At 39.4% G+C, this 22132-nt stretch overlaps 1 long non-coding RNA gene across 1 annotated transcript in view; it reads left to right on the plus strand.

Annotated features, from left to right (window-relative positions):
* Nucleotides 1-22132, plus strand: part of LOC144084019 (uncharacterized) — a 60395-nt gene that overhangs the window by 21614 nt on the left and 16649 nt on the right. Inside the window, exon 2 of the long non-coding RNA XR_013303699.1 lies at nucleotides 3523-3578. This is a non-coding gene — a long non-coding RNA (uncharacterized LOC144084019). The remainder of the gene's footprint in view (nucleotides 1-3522; nucleotides 3579-22132) is intronic.

Consider the following 22132-nt stretch of genomic DNA (forward strand, 5'->3'; position numbering starts at 1 on the left):
GAACAATGCTGATTTCAGTATCAGCAGAAAAGCCTGAATGAATAGTTTATTAAACTCTTTGGAGATTGGTTGGATAGAATCAGTTTTGGACGTTTCTTTTCAAGTTTGCACAGTGCCTCTGTGAAACATGCATGTTGTGCAATTGAAAACCCAAGGTGGCTATCGGTGGAAATGTTTTTGTGATTCAATGTCTATTTGACTCTCAAACTAGATTTTTAAATACCGACTAAAAATTTATATACATAAGTACACATTGTAATAACGGACTACAGGTTTTAAAGTGGAACCATTATGAGAGCATGCCCTTTTCATACTGATAGATGGCTCACTTGTAGATGCCAGTTTTGGCAGACTGAACAAAAGTGACTTGTTGAGCCAACATTGATAGATACAACCTATGCTCAAAGGTTAGCTGCCTACAGTTTTAAAAATTGTCAGAACGCTGTTCTTGTCACTGGTCATGTTCATTATTTATGGTTTGCATTGGCAAGACAGGTGGCCTTTTTAAAAAACATTGCAACAAGCGTATTTATTGAGGTAACATGGTGGCTGAAATTCTTAGCACGTTTTGCCAGATTTGGCAGGTCCAAAATTGGGCTCTTTTCAAAGACTTGGGGAGGGAGACAAATGTGTTTGGTGGCTTTTATAATATAATGGGGCTGGACCCCACAATTCACCGATCAAGGTTTCAATCCGGAGCTTCCGTTTGGAAGTTTCAAAGTTCTTCCCATGACCGTGCAGATTTTCACCGGTTCCCTTTCACATCTAAAAAAATATCCCCGTTAAATTGATTATAGGCTCCACTTTGTCTGTAGATGTGAATTTGAGCATGGATGGCTGTTGGTCTCTATGTGCCTTCTGATTACTGTATTTTACGGACTATAAGTGGCTGTTTTTTAACCGTTTAGCTGGGGGGCGACTTATACTTCCGTGCGATTTATGTGTGAAATTATTCACGCAAGATTATATCATTTCGCATGTTATTTTTACACTGCACTGCAAGAGGGCGCTCTAGGAATGTGTTAATAATTTCATCATTGTCAGGGTTCGCCACCCTGAACCCGTAGAATTGCCTGCAACTTATAAAAACAAGAGGGAAGGGCTTACCAAAAAATTGTCATTACTTTAAAAAAAGATTTTTGTATTAAATTATTCTGGTCATCCTGTTTTTGCCTCTAATGTTATTTCCATTCTTATTTTTCTCTAGCGCGGCCTGGCGGCTGAGTGGTTAGCGCATCAGCCTCACAGTGGGGAACCTGGGTTCAAATCCAGGTCATTCCACCTGTGTGGAGTTTGCATATTCTCCCCAGGCCTGCGTGGGTTTTCTCTGGGTACACTAGTTTCCTCCCACATTCCAAAGACATGCATGGTAGGCTGATTGGACACTCTAAATTGCCCCTAGGTATGAGTGTGGGCGTGAATGGTTGTCTGTCTCCTTGTGCCCTGTGATCGGCTGGCCACCAATTCAGGGGGTCCCCCGCCTCTGGCCCGAAGTCAGCTGGGATAGGCTCCAGCACCCCCCAATCCTAGGGAGGATAAAGTAGGTCAGAAAATGAGATGAGATAAGATTTGTTATTTTTCAAGTGCAACCTACTTGTTTTCCCCCCCTTTCATTGTGTATTTTTCTGCTAGTACGACTTATAGTCCGAAAAATACGGTAGCCAGCAACATGTTTAGGGGCAGCCAACCAATATGAGGATAATCAGTAGCGATATGGAAAGAAAGAATGCGCAAATGATTGAACATCGAATTGATCGATCTCCCTCTTGTGTTTTGAGAATAATGACCTGGTTGATAACTGAAATGATGGTTTATTATGGATTACATCCAGGATTCCATTCTTATTTAGAGTCTATTAAATATGCTGATGTGATAGAATCTCTTTGATGGAGTTGTAGAAAATTAATGTTTGCCGGCTTTTGCAGCTGTGCTTGGATCGCTGCTTGGGGCAAAAATAAAGTCTGTGAGCCTGCCGCACATCGTAACCCTTAAAGCAGGAATCTGTGTCACAGTCATCACTGTCATCCAAAGTAAGTGTCAATAAATGCAGCTCTGTCAAGGTTGCAAGGTGACAGTAATAGTAACGGCACCTGCAGCATAAAGCTCACCCTTAGGCAAATCTGGCTATTGACTGACTGGAGCTTTAGACACAGCTACTTATTCGACATCCTCAGAGTCTCAACAAAAAAAAAACAGACCACATATTGTTACAAAGGCTCACCATATCTGCTCTCCTGCTGTGAAGCGGCATTTTTGTTTTAAAAGGCGAAAGACTACACATTTTAATGAGGAATACAAGTCAGCACAGCCTTTGAGGAGAGTGGAACCACTGTTTATTCCGAAGTCACACACGCCACATGGGGCAAGGCACTGTGCTGATGGAGGCAAGCTATATCGCAAGCTCGAACAGTGGGTTTGCAGGCCTGCTGGGTTTTGAGGTTTCATTTCCTGATGAGGAGTGACGATGTCCTTTGTTCTGAGGGCATTTGTGTTTTGTCTCAACAGGATTGATTAGTATGCTTCCAACCAACGTGCGTAGGGATTAAATGTTAAGTTGAATTCAAGTTCATTCTTCTTGTTTAGCATTTATTCCCAACTTTTCCTTCTTTTTTTTTTGCCTCCGCCCACGGGCTGTCTATCAACTTTGACTTTTCTTCTCTTTCTTACCACCAGTCATCCAAACTATACAAGCCCCCAGCCAGTGAAAGAAAACTAGGCACCATGCCAGCTATCCAGGGCGCCAGTTTGGTTGGACATCAGTAGCATTAAAGATATGTTATCCACCCGAGTATATCTGCCTGGCTTAAAGCCCTGATCCTCTGTTCCCCTCCACCTCTCATATGATGTCCCTTGATTCCATTAGACCCTTCTTGCTTTATCAGCATGGTACCCAGACATTCAGTATAGTGCTGTAGGTTGCTTAAAATACATACACAAATGAATGAGCATGGTGCTTGAAATAACTGCTTTCTCATCTGCAGCCAAGCCACCCTGGTGGTCAGCTCATTGTCTTTTAAGAGACAGGGAGAGAAAGTAGAACGTAGACCCCTAATAATACCGGTGTAATGATTCCCCGACGGCAATCAGTCTGTGTTATTCTTTTGCTGTTTTGTACAATAATGTTTCAAATGAAGGTGTTCGTGTTGTGTTATCGTTAGCCTCGCAATGGACCTAACGGGCATTCCATCATGGTTAAAAATATATGCGCTCCTCTTTCGCCATTTGCTTTGCCCTCATTATTTCCTCTTTAATATATAGTATGGCTTGATCATTTTTTAATGTGATTTCTGGGTCTCTGTTGGCTATCGCGAGCTGTATATTTAGATTGTGTCTTTGTTTTTGACTTGTTGACAAAGAGGTGAGCACCTCTTTGATTTTGAACCACTTGGAGACACTTCACATGCACGTTGAGTCAGAACGTACTAATTGCACACTATTCATTTGGCTATGAATTGTACGCATGACAAATTAAGTTGACCTTTTATTGACTGCAAATGTTTGCTGTTTCTTTTTTTGTCACAGACATAGTCTAGGATATCAGATGACGATCCAAGGGGCCCAGCAACAGAGTGTAACCGGTATGTATTTTCTACACAAGAGCATTTAGGGGTTCAAAGTGTCACTTTTGTTCTTTTATTGTTTTGTTTTTTTCACCATTGACTGTTGTCGATGATGTACAGAATGATTGCATCCATGCATGTGTAGGGCAAATGTAAGAAAAACATTGTCTGATACGTGATATATATATATATATATATATATATATATATATATATATATATATATATATATATATATATATATATATATATATATATATATATATATATATATATATATATATATATATATATATACATATACACGTGATATCACTTAACAGTTGTTCAAATGGCAAATTGAGTGAGTAAAACAATTCAAGTTGATATTCAACAACTTCAAATAATTGCTTACATAATCAAGAAGATTCTAAAACCCATAGCCATTGATAGATTTTTAATCAAATTAAACATTATTGCATGGTAAACATCTGATACTGTAATTGTAGTTTGATAGATTTGATTCAAATTTGTAAAAGTTTGGTATTTATGTTTACGTCTGAAACCTAAGGATATATTGCAGTGATAACTAAAATTGTTGGCTAAAAATCTCCTGTAATATTATATATGTGGATGATTACTACTAATATACACTTTACAGAAAGAATGTATTCAACTCTTTTCAAGAGGACCAAAGTTTCTTAGGGAAAGATTTCAATAAAGAGTTTGCTGAATAAAATCAGCACGGTTGAATTCGTTCATTATCAACATAATTGAAAATTAGTCACAAGTGGTTTTGACCTTGAAGTTTAAGAATTATGAATAAAGAAGTTTTATTTTCTACTCGGGGGTTGAGTAATATAGAAGATTAGAAAAAAATATCTTGTGATAGTGTACAGAAATATAAGACTTAAAATGTAAAATTATAAAAACTCAATTATGAGACTAAAATGAAAACATCTGCATTGTGGGGAATTGTTTTTTTTAATTTTTTGTTATTATTTCTTGAACATATACTGTAAACACAAAAAAGACCACCTCTTAATGATGTGGTTGACTTATACGAACGACTTTGTACTTCTACGATAATGCTCTTACATGCATATTTTGAGTTCAGAATTATGGTTGCTCCATTCTTTCTAAACTAATACATAAAGGTACATATTAATTAAGGTTTGTAAATATTTTTTAAACTTTGGATATTATTTGTACTGTCTTAAATTCAGCTGTTATGGAATTTTAGGGTACTTACTGTAATGAGTCGTGGATTTGTTGTCTCTATATTTGACAAACAAACTATTTGTGTAGCTTTATTTTGTGAGCAATGTTTCCCCATACAGTACTTTTCCAATCTACCCTCTATGGAAGTTGTTTTGTTGTGACAAAAAAAGAAAGGTCTTCCTTAAGCAATGTCAACAAAAAGCATTCAGTAAGATAAATAATCACAATTGCTTCCTTGGGGTTTGGAGATGTCATCATGCTACAAAATACTATATGTACATATTGCCAATGTTTTTGCCAGTGGGAGGCAGCAAAGCACTCACCAAAGTAAGAAAAATGTTATGGCACACCAAGTAAAAAAATGCTACAAAAGTTGTCGTAGGTGGGGCGACCCGGCGGATGAGTGGTTAATGGGTCAGCCTCACAGCTCTGGGGTCCTTGGTTCAAATCCAGTTCGGTCCACCTGTGTGGAGTTTGCATGTTCTCCCCGTGCCTGTGTGGGTTTTCTCTGGGTACTCTGGTTTCTTCCCACATTCCAAAATCATGCATGGTAGGCTGATTGGACCTTCTAAATTGCCCATAGGTATGAGTGTGTTTGTGAATGGTTGTCCTTCTCCTCATGCCCTGTGATCGGCTGGCCACCAATTCAGGGTGTCCCCCGCCTCGTGCCCTAAGTCATCCGGGATAGGCTCCAGCACCCCCCGCAACCCTAATACATATACACGACTGAAAAAGTAATATCCCAAAATATGGAAAAACATTGCTTAAAGTAAAGGCATTAAGATTCAGAATGCGATCTGCAAATAAGTTACAAACAGAATCACTAGATTATACAGTAACACTTTCTAATTCCTTTATAATTGCATGGATAATCATTTCTTTTCTGAGCCGCGTATCCCAGCAAACTACGGGCACCCTGAATCGGTGGCCAGCCAGTTACAGGGCACAAGGAGACGAAGAAGCATTCATGCTCACACTTAGCTTGCGGCAATTTAGAGTGTTAAACCATCCTGCCCTGAATGTTTTTGGGATGTGGGAGGAAACCGGAGTACCCAGAGAAACCACACATAAACCCAGGGAGAACATACAAACTCCAGACGGTGAGGAACAACCTGGGATTGAACCCTTGACCCCAGAAGTGTGAGGCCGACGTGCTAACCACTAAGGCAGGCCGTCCTAGAATATAATAGTCAACCCTGAATGTGAATCCACAAAGATGGCTTTCAGGAGATAAGGAGTGCATTTCTGCACAAAATGCCTCCATGTTTTTACTGATCAATGCGAGTGTGGCTGCTTGTTTTATATGTACGTATTTGTGAGCTGCAAATGGCTGGCCATTGGTCCATGGTTTAGCCTTCCTCTTGCCCAAGGTCTGCTTAGATACGCTCCAGGAAATGTGAAACAATCAGGATAGGGTTTACAGTATTATTTTTTTCCTCCTATCTCATTCCATCCATTTTAAACTATGCTGTCTCGTTGTAGCTAATGGATGGATGGGAAATATATAACCACCATCTAAAAGCTGTGAGTGGACTCGCACCATGTGAGAGAATTGTGACTCTTATAAGCCAGTGCCAGCACTTTCATTCTTCACTTTTTTCTCATTAAGGTTTTTGCAACCGTTAATATAGCAATATCCCCAGGCATATATTGTATATAATGTATGAGTGTGGTTGGACTGACAGTTTGGGGTTCAGAAGTGTTTAAAAAGTATTAATTGGGGAACTTGTAGTTATGATTTATTAAAAAGGGGGCAACATGCGTTTTGAGCAGAATATTTTTTAATTATCGCAAATATGTTCTGCTAAGCGGCCCGGCGGCTGAGTGTTTAGCGCGTCGGCCTCACAGTGGGGGACCTGGGTTCAAATCCAGTTCGGTCCACCTGTGTGGAGTTTGCATGTTCTCTACGGGCCTGCGTGGGTTTTTCCCGGGTACTCTGATTTCCTTCCAGATTCCAAAGACATGCATGGTTGGCTGATTGGACACTGTAAATTGGCCCTAGGTATGAGTGTGAGTGGGAATGGTTGTTTGTCTACTTGTGCCCTGCAATTGGCTGGCCACCAATTCAGGGTGTCCCCCGCCTCTGACCCAAAGTCAGCTGGGATAGGCTCCAGCACCCCCCACGACCCCAGTGAGGATAAAGCGGTTCAGAAAATGAGATGAGAGGTGAGATTTTCGGCTAAAATGGAAACAAAATTGATGTAGACACACTTTTTTGCCTTTTGAGTGCCACAAAAAATATGGAGGAACTAAAAACACCTCCAGGCATTCATCGACCAGTATCATTAATTGTTTGTAATTCTTATTTAGTTTTTGTTATCAGTCGCATCCTCTTGGGAAAATAAGACCAATTTGAATGCAGGTGATGCAGAAATAGATTAATTACTCCTGCATAAATCAGGAAATGATTGAAATCTCAATATAAGAATGAGTCTTTCGCATCGGGCAGAAATAGAGAAAGCAGAGGTAATAGCTCTCAGCTTTCAGCGCCAGTACCAGCTGTGCCCGATCCAAATGGGCACAGACAGCTATTCAGGCCACACAGGGTCAGATGAGGACACAACAAACACGGAATGGGGGAGGGGCGGCAAGAAGGGAAAATGGAATCATGAGGAGGAGGGGAAGGGAGCGTATGAGGAAGAAAAGAAAATAGGAGAAACAAGAGAACTACCAATGGTCGTCAGGTTTGCAAAGAAATCTTCTGGTAATACAGGCCTACTATATTTGCCGAACGCATTGTGATGTAAAAGTCTGCCAATGAAGATAATACAAGAATTATAACTACGGCAAAAATACGAAAAGGGTGTGGCAGCTTTGTACAGTATATGATGAGCAATACTATCAGTTCAGTTGGATTTCATTTTACCGAGCCACAATGAACTTAAAGTTACTTTATCAGTCATGTAGAATTATGAGTGGCTTAATGTGTGACTGTATAGCTCTATAGTACCTTCCTTGTATAGGATAATTAGCATTTTTTTTTACCCGAATAATGCAATTAGGCAAGGTGTAGGACTTAACTGTGTTAACTTTGATTTATGGGTCATTTTCACATAATTCAGCAAATAACGGTAAAGATATGGCCCTGGACTTTCCCTTTATGTGTTACAAAGTTATAAAAATTAATTACTACTGCTTTGTTTGCCACATATTATACTACATTTGGCACCAATTTTAAGAGAAATCTATTTGAGACACAAATACATTGAGAGCCAGTTTATGTTGAATTTGTCCACTCCGTTAGATGTCCAGAATCTAGTGTCACAGTTTATAGGAATGAAAAGTCGGGTTATGATTTATTTGTTTGTCTCTATTTAGAATGTGTTGTTTAGATTTGTTTCAATAGTATTTTCACTCAAGTTGTCTTTGAGAAAAATGCAAAAGAATTGCAACTGCAAACAGTTTTACTGATGTACCTTTCATATCAGTTAGTGTGTCTTTACCGTTATCACATGAGAAATACACCAAAAAATTCACAGTAAATACACCAGGTGGCTGGTGTGGGAGAAGTACCAGGATGTTGTCAGCCATATTGTCAACGCCAGCTAAGCAGAAGCCATGAGAATGAAACTAAAACCAAGGTAAGGACCATACCTGTGAAATGTCGTAACAATTCCATGTCTTTACCGATGTCCTAAAAACTTGGTGAACATAATTACTTTGCTTTTTAATGAACTGGGCATGGTGTATGCATGCAGAACACTATCATTTACTGAGTGCCAAGAAATACCATCTACCAATGTCAAAGGCTGAGGTGGAATGTTGTGTCTTTACCGTTAATAAATTTTGTCTTTACCGTTATTAAAAGGTGTATACAATAGATATGTAGAGATGAAATACATATTTTTAAATATACAACAGATATGTAGAGATGACGCTAACATGTTATGCTATGTTTATGTGTATACTAATTCCTGCTTTGATTTGTAAAATTTCCAGAACATGAATCCATTTAAGAAAAAAGGCGGTAAGCCACCTGCGAAAAAATCTAATGCTGCAGCGATGCGCAAATGCAGGGAGAAGATTAAAAATGACCCTGGAGCCTATCACAAATATTTAGAGAAAGAAAGGGAACGATATCAGAAAAGAAAGGCACAAGGAAAGATTCCAAATATTCACCCATATTTTTTAAATTTTAATTAATTATGTTTTCATTAAAGTTCCAGCTAAGATATTTCCAGGCAGTGCTAGTGTTGCTAATTAGAGATAATCAGAATGCTTGAATTGCATTTTGTAAATTATTCATTTTCTGAAAGTGTCTTTACCGTTATTTGCTGAATTATGTGAAAATGACCCTTATCCAGAAGGAAAGATTTAAGTTGCTCCACAAATGATCACGTGAAATTGAAGTGAAAGCATATATTAGTATGTTTTCATCTCCTTTGTCAGATAAATTGTGCCTGATCCCATCTAAATAATGCATTTCTGCCCGTTTTAACGTTACTTCCAGTGGTCAGCTGTAAAAGTATAAAAAGTATGGTTCCTGGACCAATAGTCTACAATATTGCATTTTCACCAAATTATCCCATTAGTTCATTTTTGTGCTTGACTAGACTGCCGCTTTCATCTCATTAATTGCCATTGACGATGGTAGAAGTCCACTCCATTTGGACCAAAATGGATTGGACATCCTGTCACAATCCTTGGCAGCCAATGAGGTATTTGTCCAACAAATAGAAAATGTGCAGTGTAGCGTGTACGGTGACTTGTACCATTGTAGGTAAACGCTAGCCCCAGTGCTGCCCAGGGAGTCTTATTAAACAATGTCCAAAATTTCATAGAGCTGTTTGTAGGTGGGAAATGAGCTGTTGCATTTCACATGTTGATTCAAAACTTTGCATTGGTTGAATACAGTATAGCTTATTGAGGCAGTGATGAATGAACATGACCTAAATGTACCTACCCCAACATGGTGGCAGTTATGATGGTGCCTTGAACAGTAGCTGGTAGAGAGGGTGGCTAACGCCAAGGGAGACGTCACCAAGTGTTTGTCCACTTCTTTTTTTACAGTCTATTGCAATCTTAATACATTTCAGTTGTGTATTTAAACATTAAAGGCCCACTATCATGTGGGGCGTTACTGAATTCGATAGATTGGACTACTCTGAGCCACAACCGATAGTCCTTTTCTTCATAAAATATGCACAAAAAAGCGAAAAAAATGTTTTAATCCTATTATGCTGTTGGCTAGGAAACTACACTTGTTATGGAGTTACGTCACTGGCGTTTGGTGTCTTTGTGCACTATATCCCCTTCCGTTTAGTTTCACTTCGACCAGCGTTTGTTGGAAATGTATTAATACTTGTTGTGTAGGAAATTAGAACAAGAATACCGATATAAGCCTCTATTTTTTTCATGTCTGATCGAGTGGTGAACTATATGAATAGAACACAAAGAAGGATGTGGGGTAGCTGGCAAGTAGTCTATTCAGTTGTTTTAACCGGAATATTTTCCTCAAGACTGCTTTGACTGAGTGACAAATGTGTGTGGCTAGTGAGTTGTCTTGTTTTTTATTTTTTTTTAGCTAAACTAAACTAAAATATGTACTAAATTCTCTATTTTATTCTTGAAAATGCAGTTTAAATGATAAACTATGTTTGTATCATGTTATACTGTATATATAAACATAACCAAACAGTCAAATCCACACTGGTTCTTGAATTTTAAGTTTGATTCCTGACCATGTTAACAAAAAATGTTTCAAAATGACGGTAGAGCGAACCTTTATAGTACTAGCCAAAAAAAATATGGCTATACATGTGGTTATTCAGTAAATGGTGATGGAAGGGTGATAAGTCAGCCGCTTCATTATGAATTAGACTTTGGAATTGGATCTTCATTGTTACATGAGCTTATTGAGCAATGCTTGATTTTTATTCATAATTAAGCTTTATTTTTTTGCTGAAAAAAGCATATTTCACATTGAATGAGCATTATTTGTTCCACGATCTTTAATACAAAAAACAAACCCTGAAAATATTAGAAACGTATATCAGTTTTGTATCAAATATGTATGAAAATGTATGTTTGCAAAAATAAAGGCGTTGGAAGATAGCAAATGGGAAAGCAAATATAGCACAGCAATTTAAAAGAATGCCAGATACAGGAAGAATATTTACGTTTTGGGGACGTTTGATTTAATTTGATGTTTTGTAACTTGGATTGGTTTTTGTATCTTGGAATAAAGGGGTTCCCATCAAAGCTTTTCATAACCTGAATATTTCATGAGATATTTTGTAAGTAACTGTAACACTGTACTACGTAGTCAGGGACAATGAAAGCTGTTTCAGTTTATGATAAATGCCTTTTAGAAGGATTCATCCTATTAAAAAAAGACAAATTTGATCTCTGAATTGTTTGTATGAAACTCTAGTGTTTGGAATGATGACTTTGTTAAATATAAAGAAAAAAATGAAAAATTGCCAATTCAGTGCTTTACAAAAATACAGAATAATCATGTCTTGTTCCATTTTTTCATTTAAAAATGAGTTTTAATTCTAGACTGTTCGACTCCCCCCCCATTTGGACGAATAAGATTGACCGTCACCCAAAAGAAATAAAAATGCTGAATTCTTCTAATTGATGGAGCCATATAAATGGGATCCGTCTACTTGGAGGTCTATCACATGGTTGGTCCGTTGGATGCCACCATTTTATTTCAAATAGCCCATAGGGAAGATTAGGAGATACTTTTGTCCGACAGCCGTGGCTGAATGGAGAGAGAGAAAAGGGAAATTTAGAGAGTTTGAGAAAGAATGAGGCAGTGCAAAGGAAATTGGGCGATGAAGAGCCACAGGGAAAGGAGCTGAAAGAAAAGAGGGCTGAAGAGGGAGGGAGAGGAAAGCGATAGAGAGAAGCCAAATGTGTCTTGGGAAAGTTTTGGGGCTGAGGTGCATTGTAGGAGAGCAAAGAGGCTGTTAGGGGGGTCTGAGGTGTGGACTAATGCCAGTGATTGGAGGAGGTCTGCCGCAGCCGTGCGTGAGCAGAATAACCCAGATGGACGGAGGAGTAGAAAAGAGGAGTAATGATGCGTAAGGTAAAGACGGCCAACTTTAGAGAAAGACAATATCGTTTCAAATCGAAGAAATCTCCCTACTCTCGTAACATTGCGGAAAGGTGTGATCAAGTACCAACAGGTTAGTCGAAAACAAGGGAGAGGAGGGTAGTCTCTTGGCCGGCCCACTCCACCCTTTGTTTGTCTTGTTTTCATTACCCCGCATTATGGAAATCATTATATAATGAGATGAAGAAACAGAAATCCGATCCTGAGTTTATGATTTCATTGACTCTAGAAAGTAAAAATTAAAATAAACCAGGAAATCTTGTATTTTATTAGAAAATTACGTCTTTTCTTTTAGTCCACTATGAAATGGAAAGTAAAGGAGAGTAAATTAATCTTTTAGTTAAAATATTAGGATAGTGAATATTGAAAAAAGGATCCAAAAATAGCCAGTAAGTGGGCATCATCATTATAAGATGATGCTAATAGAAGTACTTCATTTTTTCTCTCTCAAAAGCAATCGGCAGTCCATAGCTTGTTGAAAAATATGTCGAGATGTGTCATATTTTAGCACACGGCGATGTTTTAAGAGGATTCTGAAACTAAAATAACTTTTGTGGGAAAATGTTAGGTTTTTTTATTAAAGCATTCAGTAATGCTATTTTTTTTTTTGAAAATCCAGAAGTGGCTTTTTGTTTCAAATTGCCAAGGTCGTTAAATCACATTCATGCTAACACAAAGTTATTACTTCAAAACTGCACTAATTTTCACACTAATTATGCTTATAATCCTAAAAAAAATGAAAGTCATGTAATGAGTCTTGTCAAAAGATGTTTGATGATAAAATGTCTGCTTGCAAAAGCGGTTTTATGAGAAGAAATATTTGAAGTGTTTTAAAATGTTCCTCCGTGCTATTTCATTCATATTTTATTACAGTTTGTATTCAGGTCCCAAGTTATACATCTTAATATTATACATACATTCTATTTGTGTTTTGATTGAGTATTTTAAATACCTTTTGGACTTCAAATAGTGAATTGTATTTCTTCGTCTTATAGCTGAACACAACTCGACGCTTGCATGTCAAAAGGTAACTTATATAAATAATAATAAATAATAGGTTTTTCTGCAGGCTGACAGACAGTTTTTTCCAGTGACAGCAACTGACTTGGGGATTATGTACGCCTCGGTAAAATCAAAAGTCTGGCCTGCAAATGCCTTGTTGTTTTCAAATGCTCATACTAGGGCAAAGTAGCAGAAAAATGCTATTTGTTTTTGGTATAGGGAATCTTTCCAAGAATTGGCTATATGTGTGTGTGTGTCAGTTAGTCTGCTTGTAACTGTCTGGAACGAAGAAGAAGAGATACAAATCCAAGTGTATATGTGAGAGAGGTGGGGTGTGTAGGGAGGAGAAAAGCTGAGTGAGTAGTAGCTATACCTGGACTGGACTGTCCCTCTTGCATGTAAGTCAGGGGGTGTGGAGGGGGGCAGGAAAAAAAGGAGTGTAAGCAGAGAGGAGGGGTGGAAGGAGGAGAGAGAAGATAGGAAGGAGGTGTTGGGGTGACAGGAGGACGGCTTCATGGCTGCTTTTTCTTTTCGCTGAATTTCCACACTCCCATTTCTCTCTCCTTTCCTTTTCCTTTTTTTTTTTTGGTTGCTTCATTCAACTATGCAAGTGAAGGAGTTGCAAAAGAATAATGGACAGTTTGAGAAAGAGAAATTCAAGATATTTTTGAGGGGCCCGGATGCTGGTTCGGTTGTGGGCCGGTTTGGCATTTGATGTTTTTAGTGTAACGTGGTGGAAATAGCTTTCGGATAGTTTTGACGAACTTAGTTTTCCATCCCAAAAGTTTTTTTTTCCTCCCTGATTGTCATTAATTCTCCCCTCCTTTTCCCTCCCAACGAGTCCCTCAGACTCTCCTCTGCTTTTTTTTCCTCCCGTCTCTTTCCCTCCGAACCTCGTCCGAAGCTGCTTTTACTGTTTCTTTCCCGCATTTTGTTTTTCTTTTGTGCATGTCTTAGTTTAATGTTTTTCGGTGGGTCACTAAGGACATGACTGCATAGTCCTAGCTCAGTGTGAAAGGCCTTGACTTGAGAGAGCTTTGGAAAAGAGAGAAGCAGAGAGGCAAAACGGGTAAGTCATGCTTCCGAAATGATATGTTTCTACTTCTATTTGAATGCTTTCAAATCTGGCATTCATGACATTTACAAGTCATGATTGTATTGTGGCCTAAATTCAAAGCTGCTCTTTTACCGAATAGAATCGGACTGATAACAGCATGCCATGCTTTCACATCTTCCTACTTCACCTTCATTAAACCACTGGAACACACACACACATGTGAACACGCATACACGCTGTTGCCGGGTAGATTTTGATGGGCGCCGTACAATTCGGAATTTTGCAGGTGCTCTCCATTAGCTCTATTCTTGTACTTTTATGATCCTCCTTGCACCCACACACACAGTCCTGCAGCTTTGGCAGGATTCTGTGGACCCGGCAAGATTCTTTTGTTCGGACCACTCTCAAGGTGTCTTTCAATACGCTGGCAAAGACCCACTAACATACTTTCGGCAACTTGGCAACAGCTTCAAAGTCAGACGTCTCATTTAAATTCTGGTGAAGGGAGGAGAAGGAGAAAGCAAACTTCAGACAAGTGCCTTCAAATTGAAAATGGGCAGCTCGCGCTACAAGTCTACAAGTGTTACTTTGTCGCTTGGACTTGTACTGTAGGAGAGCTCGGCTGACAGGGGCTTCTTTAAATCTTGCACTTGTCCTTTATAATAATTACGTATTGACCCTGGCTTTCTTCCTTGCTCTCAAATATTCAACATTAAATTGGAAATTTTGAATTAAATGTGAGAAAATTAAATACACTAAGGCCTATTTGGGGGCGGCGCGATAATAAAATGGCTTCAGTATGTGAACTATTTTTTTTCCTTTTAGATTAATTAAAATTGCATTAAGTTACAGGAAAAAGAATCCTAGAACAGAACCATATACACTTTTTGGTTCAAAACAATGCTTATTTTTTGCATTATCGCTGTACATTTCTACATTTCTTCCTCACTTCACTTGCATGTTATTTGCATGGCTCTTTAAACGCTACATCAACTTTTCCAGCAATCAACAATGTAACTGCTCTCTCTCTCTTGGTAAAGAAAACAATCAGATACATTTCCGTTAATATTTTTTTTTCCAATCTGTTATGCCGACGGAAGTATGAATTCCTTTGCTCGCAGCCCCAAACCCGTAGATCCGAACTTGTGTTAATTGACACCACAAGCTTGTATCTACAGGTCTGCGTCTGTGTAGCTCCAACAACCTGAGCAGCATCACCTTAATATTCTCCATCTCCGACCTAGAAATTATTAACATAAACACTGTAAGAATCAAAACCTTTCATTTGTATGCCGCCTTTTTTTCTTGATCTGACGATTATATCAATGTAACTCCTGTCATGGAAGTTGTGTATAGTATTCCGCAGGTTTTGGACCATCACTAGGTTTGTTTAACGCTTTAATGACCTGATTCAGAACGTCCATTGTGATATAATATAGCAATAAGTAAGAGGACAGATGGTTAGTGGGGGTTATAAAAAACTCAATCCTCATTTTATTCACTGATAAAGTTGAAGTTGCTTGCTGCCAGGTTGAGGTAGTAGGTTGTATAGTTTAGAATTACACCATGGGAGATAACTGTACAACCTCCTAGCTTTCCCTGAGGCATGCACCACACACTATGCACATGAACAATTAACATTAAAACATACATTTCAAAACATCAATATGCAATTTGTAATTGGTGTAATCTCAACAATTGCATATCTCTTGACATTGTTGCAAAAATGACATGGGATTTTAGTCGCTTCCACTACACTTTCATTTTGGTGGAAATGTGCTGTAATGTTGCTTTTTTGGAATGGATAACCTTTTCAGTTGAATACATAAAAAAGGAACAAAGAAACATACAGCAATTTTGAAGATGAAATTCAGACCTGGAAAATAATTGTCACAAAATCTCTCTCTCTTTCTCTCTTTTGTGTTCTTTAATTATTACATTTGAGCACCAACAAAGCATCATCATCAGCAGCAGTAGCATCAACAAAAAGAGTCAAATCATCCCAGTCGTTTCTAGAAAATCATATAATAATATGCCATCTAAAACATACAAAGATCTTCACGGTTTCAGATTCATGCATTCCATTTTTCTCCTATTAGTGAAACGTGAAGACATAATTAAGCATATCTGCCACCGCCATTGAATAAGTCTTTTTTGGTGGGATTTTGTTATGCCCACTTGATTGCAGGAACAAAAGACTGACCCCTGTTGGTCAACATAACAAATTGTGCAAGAGTGAGTTTTGCTGCATAAATCTTTAATTTGAAGCCATTTGAAAGAAAGAATGAATAAATTACCTGCTGATTTTTAATTAATGTTCATTTTGGTGTGTGCAAAGTAGTAAGAGCATCCCATGTGGCTGTATTCCAAAGCTTTTTTTTTTAAGTTTTAAATGCAGAATATCTGTGTTAACTGCATGACTCATGCCTTTTATGTATGTATGTATTTGTGGGCATTGTAACTTCCAGATTTATAGTGCAGTGTACACCTTACCTCTTGCCCAAAGAACGCAGGCATACGCTTCACTAAACTAGAAACCCTAGTGAGGATAAGTGTAAAATAAAATGGACAGATGGAAGATTTTTTTTTCTTAAAAATTGAGTCGTTTCAAGATGATTTCTGTCCTTGCTTGCAGTTTTTTTGGGATGAGAAACCACATTTGGCCACAGCCGGTGATATAAAAATATTTGGATGTCAATATAACAATTGTGATACGTGCCTCTGCCTTTAACACACTGCCCCACTTCTTCTCGACTTACTGTGAGAGCGAGAGAGATAGAAAGACACAGAAACAGATACAAAAACACACACACACACACACAAACTGTACTTCTGCGTCACAATTTTGTCAGCTACTCAGCCCTTCGATTTGTTTTTATTTAAACATGATAAAGAGAGCTAACAATATGTTTTTCCTCTGATTTAAAAAATACATTAAAAAATTATATATACTAATATCATATAATAACATGATGCGTATTCGCTTGTGCAAAGTTTCAATATATGTAAGAAGTTTGGCTACAGTACAGCATGAAAAAATAAAATAAAATCTGTGGTTCAATATAGCTGGTAGAACAGGCCACTACAGTACATGAAGAATAGTTTTTAAATATGTGAAAGTAAGGCTTAATGTACATTAAAAGGGCTTTTAATTTACCAGTTTGAGCAAATTGGATTTTTCAGCTGTATTATTTTTAAATTGGGGCAATGAGTAACCACTAACCAGTTTGGAATTAATTCATTATTTGGATGTAGAATGTGTGTATGGTCATGTTAGAGGTGGCTCTCATCAGGAAATAACAAAACAATTAGTCTTATTAATTGTCTTATTATTTTCATTTTAATTAATCTCATTAAGACCACATCACAATGTGTCCAAAAAAGGTACACATTTTAATTTCTAAGGATATTGCTGGATGATTGGAGCAAATAATACTCAAGTCAAGACCATTTTTTTAAATAAAGTACAGCACTTTAAGAGCAACATGCAGCAAATCAATGGAGATTAAACAGTCAAATGAAATAAATGTTATATATATATATTCATTCAAAAAGTATAAGATACTTTACTGAATGTTAAACCTCTGAAATGCTGCTATTGCGTGCGTGTTTGCAGTCCTGCCGCTGCTCTATCCAGTGTGTGGGATGTCGTGACAGAACTGGGTCTGCGCTGATGTGCTATTTGGCCTGCCTGACTGATCCCCGGCCATCAGCGGCAGATGACAAATGCTTAAGCAGGAACGATATGAAATGAGTAACGAAATGGTGACCCGTCTTCCCGTTGCCCAATTGCAGCTGAGATTACAACGTGTTAATGAATGTGCTGCTTTCATTTTAATTAGCAGGATTAGGATAGAAACAATCCTACACACTTTAAAGACAACAAACTCGAAGCTCACTAAGCAGTGAGTAGCCCTCTTTTAAGGCTGTACTGTACCCCCAAAAGAACCATAGTTATGTGTTCGTTCGTCCACTACACCGAAAATGACATAACACCTTAGTTATGTAGGACTCTCTCTGCCTGTTTACCATTTGGTGCAGAGGAAATTGTGCTTTTTTCAATTGACATTTCAATTAGAAATCAAGCTAATTCTGACAATCGATGGCATTGCAAATGAAATGTTTTGACATCTCATTAGAACGGCTTATAAAGAATACTAGATTGAATGTCTCAACAGAAAATTGGAGTTTTCAAAAGTATCCTTATTGGTTACATTTCAAAATATATGCAGTACATGAAATAGTTTCCAAAATAGTTATATTGATAAGCCTGTCACAATAATTATAATTAATGATCTCATCGTCCATTTTAGTATAAAATGACTAATGATTTTGTTTGGTATGTGTCATTAACATTTGTTCGCACTGCTCTCTCACTTAACAAATGATGTGGAGAATAATGGTGGATTATAAGGCATACTTTGGCATCGATTTAGTCAAGATGAATATTGGGCCAGTATTACAAACACAGTATAATTCATATTTAAGATAGATGGTTCATCAAATTGCTAAATCTCATTTTTCATATCCTGTCATGATCAATTCCTATATTGTACATCAGATGGGAAAATAAATACACGATACGAAAGTTTCTTTAAAACGTGAGTGTGACATATTAATCAGTATCTGTATATGACCTACTGAAATTCTAGTTTTCCACGCTGGAGTTGCCTCGTGTACAGAAACCAATGCAACACGTGTACTGCATGCGTGTGCGCATGTCTGCGAGACGCTTTGTCTGCTCGCTGCAGGCTCTTGCCATCAAAGCAGCTAATATTAGCACGTCACCCAAGACAGGCTCTCTTCGGACACAAAGCAAGTGATAAATGAGGCTAGCTGTCCTCTCTCGCTGAAGCGCCATTTTTTCTGTGTGTGCAAGCGAGAGCGAGCGCACACAAATATGCGTCAACAGCCAGGCTCATTTTAAAACTGAGATTTTTGAGCAATGGAGTGTAGGGGGCGTGCCACTCATTCAGATGCCATTTTCTTTACTTCAATGCACCTGCATGAAGAAGACGGCACCCAGTGAGGAACCTGGCCAAAGAGGCTTCCATATAGGATGCAGACACACCCAGTCGGCCAAGCAGCCATGCAGACAGGATGGAAATAATAGAAAAGGGCAGTGTGATCTCAAACACTTGCCTTCCTCATCCCCTCCCAAGTCTCTCTTTGCCTCCGTCGCTGATTTGAGGCTACAGTTGGTGGTATGTCACCACTCTCCCTATCTGCTCCATCTGTCCCTCCCCCATCATCTCTCCTCTTTCTCCCCCCCTTCCCTCTTCATTTCTCTCCTTCTCTCCGTCTCCCTCTCTCCACAGCAAAGCCTGGGGGAGCCAACGGAGATTATACGTAGCCTCTATAAGCCAAAGCACATCATGTAGCAATGTTTCAGCGGCCCCGTCTCACTCGCACGATGTCGGCCATCTACTTCAGTCTCTGAAGGGATAATGGGATTGATGTCGGCCCACAGGAGAACGCAAAGGACGGAGGAGAGGAGGGAAAAGGAAATGTATCGTGTTTGCAGAAGGTAGACGAGGGTTTCCTTCAAGGGCGCAAAACTGACAGTAGCAAGGTGGAAAAAAACGAGCAAAGATCCACCCTCTTCTCCTCCTCCTCTCTCTCTCTCTGCTTACCTCTCTTGCTTGCACATCTGATATGGAAGCAAGAGCGAGCCTCGAGCTGCAACTGATTACAGCTTTGGGACAAACGAATGGATATTTCTCCTCCCTTTCTCTTTCCCCCACCACATTTCTTCACTTGCCAAAACAAAACGGTCTCTCCTTTCCATTTCGGATAGGAAAATAATCAAATACATTGCTTTAGTCCTGTCCCTTGTGTGTATTGACGTGTGTGTCCGTGCATGACTTGGTCTTCAAACGCTCAAGTTCAAATGCAAAGTTGTGTGGGTGGGCACAATGAAGGTAAAAGAGTGTGTTTGAGTGTGTGTGTGTGTGTTCCCCCTTTACCCCCACCTCCAACTCTTCTTACCGCTCAGTAAGTGAGACTGCATAATGGTATGCTTGACTGGTACTTTGCACCCGACTGCAAGCGTTCATGCTGTTGCTTGACGGTTCCTGCTTTTGACGCCCCTTTTTTTAAACATCTGACGCTTGCGTATCACTTCCACCTATTTTCCAGAAAGAGGAATTACATCGCTTACGAGAGAGAGAGAGAGAGAGAGAGAGAGAGAGAGAGAGAGAGAGAGAGAGAGAGAGAGAGAGAGAGTGAGAGAGAGAGTGAGAGTGAAAGAGAGAGAGTGTGTGTACATGGTTCATTCCGGCTTAGTCTACCACCTATCCTATGCCTCTCATGCCTCTGCCATCATTCCGCTTCCGTTTATTCCGTCAAACTGTGATCAGTCAGCTGGAAACCATGGTTCTTCTTTCGGTGAAGTCATTATTATTCAAAGCCAAACTTCTGTTGATGCTACCTGGAATCTTCTTGGTGTGCTGCTGTAACTTTAAATCTGAGCTTTCTCTCTGCCTGTTTTTCTTCTCCCTCCCCTTGAGTAGGCGAGTGAGCGAGGAGACCAACAAGCGGGAGTCATCTCCCCAACCTGAAAAGGAGGTGAGTGACTTCCAGCAGGAATACTCCATCTCAGCTTGCCATCTGTTTCCTGTGCTTTAGACCACCGTGGTGGCATGAGGGAATCAGAGAGCTCTCTGATTTGGCTTGCTTGCGCTTGGTGCTGCCCTAGAATCACGCTTAAAAATCTCTGACCGCGCATGCATTGAAGGCTTTCGTCGTGTTAGACCTGCTACTCTGATATTTTACCCTATCGTGGAGATTGTGCAGTTCGGTTTCTCACATTCTGGAATCGCCTTTGTCGTCTACATCGGTAGGGCACTGATTTAGCATCCTTTGCATGAAATAAAACCGGACATCTTTGTCTTGTCGTACAGCGGCAGCAGATTCTGTACCTGATGGAAGGAGGCTTTTTTTGTTTTTTTAAAGTGCTGTTTTGTTCAGTCAAGGAGGGGCAGGGGGAGGGACAGAGAGTGAAAGTGTTGGAAAGGAGGGTGTAGTCAGGCCAATGTTGTGTCTGGCAGGCGCTTGCACTTGCTTTGCACACATTGTATACAGAGGCAGCGAAGTTGGCAATCACTGGGGTTCATAATTAAGAAACATACGCCCCAGTGGAATTGGCAAGACCGTGCGCCTTTTGCTGGCAAAAAAAAAACATTCAGCTAAGCCGCTACGTCCTCATTTGACTTTTCAACAAGTTTCCTAACAAAGAGTGGGAGAAGAGCGCCGAGGCGAAGGGACTACAGGGCATGTGTAGTCCACGTGGAGATGTGTCTTTCTCTGTCCCTGAGACCCTAACTTGTGACGTTGTGCTTTCATGTCCACGGGTTAGGTTCTCTGGATCTGAGAGGGGTTCGCGGTCGCCGCCGTCACCTACACATCCCCGCCTCTCGCCGAACAATGGCGTGGCGCTCCGTTCCTACGGCTTTCCAGTTCAGGAACTCGTGCAAAGCATGCGTCACCTTGGCTTTTGCTTTAATCAGGCTGCTGCACCTTGCACCAACCTACATAAAGTAGTGAGAGATTTAGCCAGCTATACTAGCGTGCACACGTGCATGCCCTTGGAGGTGCTTTGACATAATCGACAAATGCCATGTGTACGTGTTGAAAGGAAGAAGGTGTTGAAACAAGCGTTCTACTTCTGAAATGATTTTTAGATAAGCCGACGTTATTTGCCAGACAAGGCAAACGATCTAATTCAGATGTACAGATAATTTTAGTAACCGTGACCAGTGACAGCGCCATTGAAATAAGAAAAATCTTGCAATAATGATGATAATAGCATCGGTTTCAGGAAGTCGCACAAAATTAGTTGGTTTGTTAGTGCGGTCACTGTTGACTGTTACAAAAGAGAAGGAATTTCATAAGGCACGTTACGCATTTGTAACCAAAGTGAATGATCAATGAGCCAATTACAGCTGGCTAGTATTAGGTAGAAGACGTTACGTTTGCTGTCATTTTGTATCCTGCAGGCATGTGTGTGTGTTCACCTGTATGACTTGAGAGCAGCACAGAGTAATGTCAAGAGCGTGACCATGACGGCTCTGTACATTATGTGCTTGACCTCAGCGACCCTTCAGCACAATTCAAGATGATAAACAGGAACTGACACACATCCCAGTAAAAAAAGGTTTTGTACTAACCTCTATTCTATATTATATGTAGATTTTCAACCTTCTCGATTGACCCATAATCAACAGTGATCTAAAGGTAGCTGTTTATGTC

Source organism: Stigmatopora argus, chromosome 10, assembly GCF_051989625.1.
Source record: "Stigmatopora argus isolate UIUO_Sarg chromosome 10, RoL_Sarg_1.0, whole genome shotgun sequence".
Taxonomy (NCBI): Eukaryota; Metazoa; Chordata; class Actinopteri; order Syngnathiformes; family Syngnathidae; genus Stigmatopora; species Stigmatopora argus.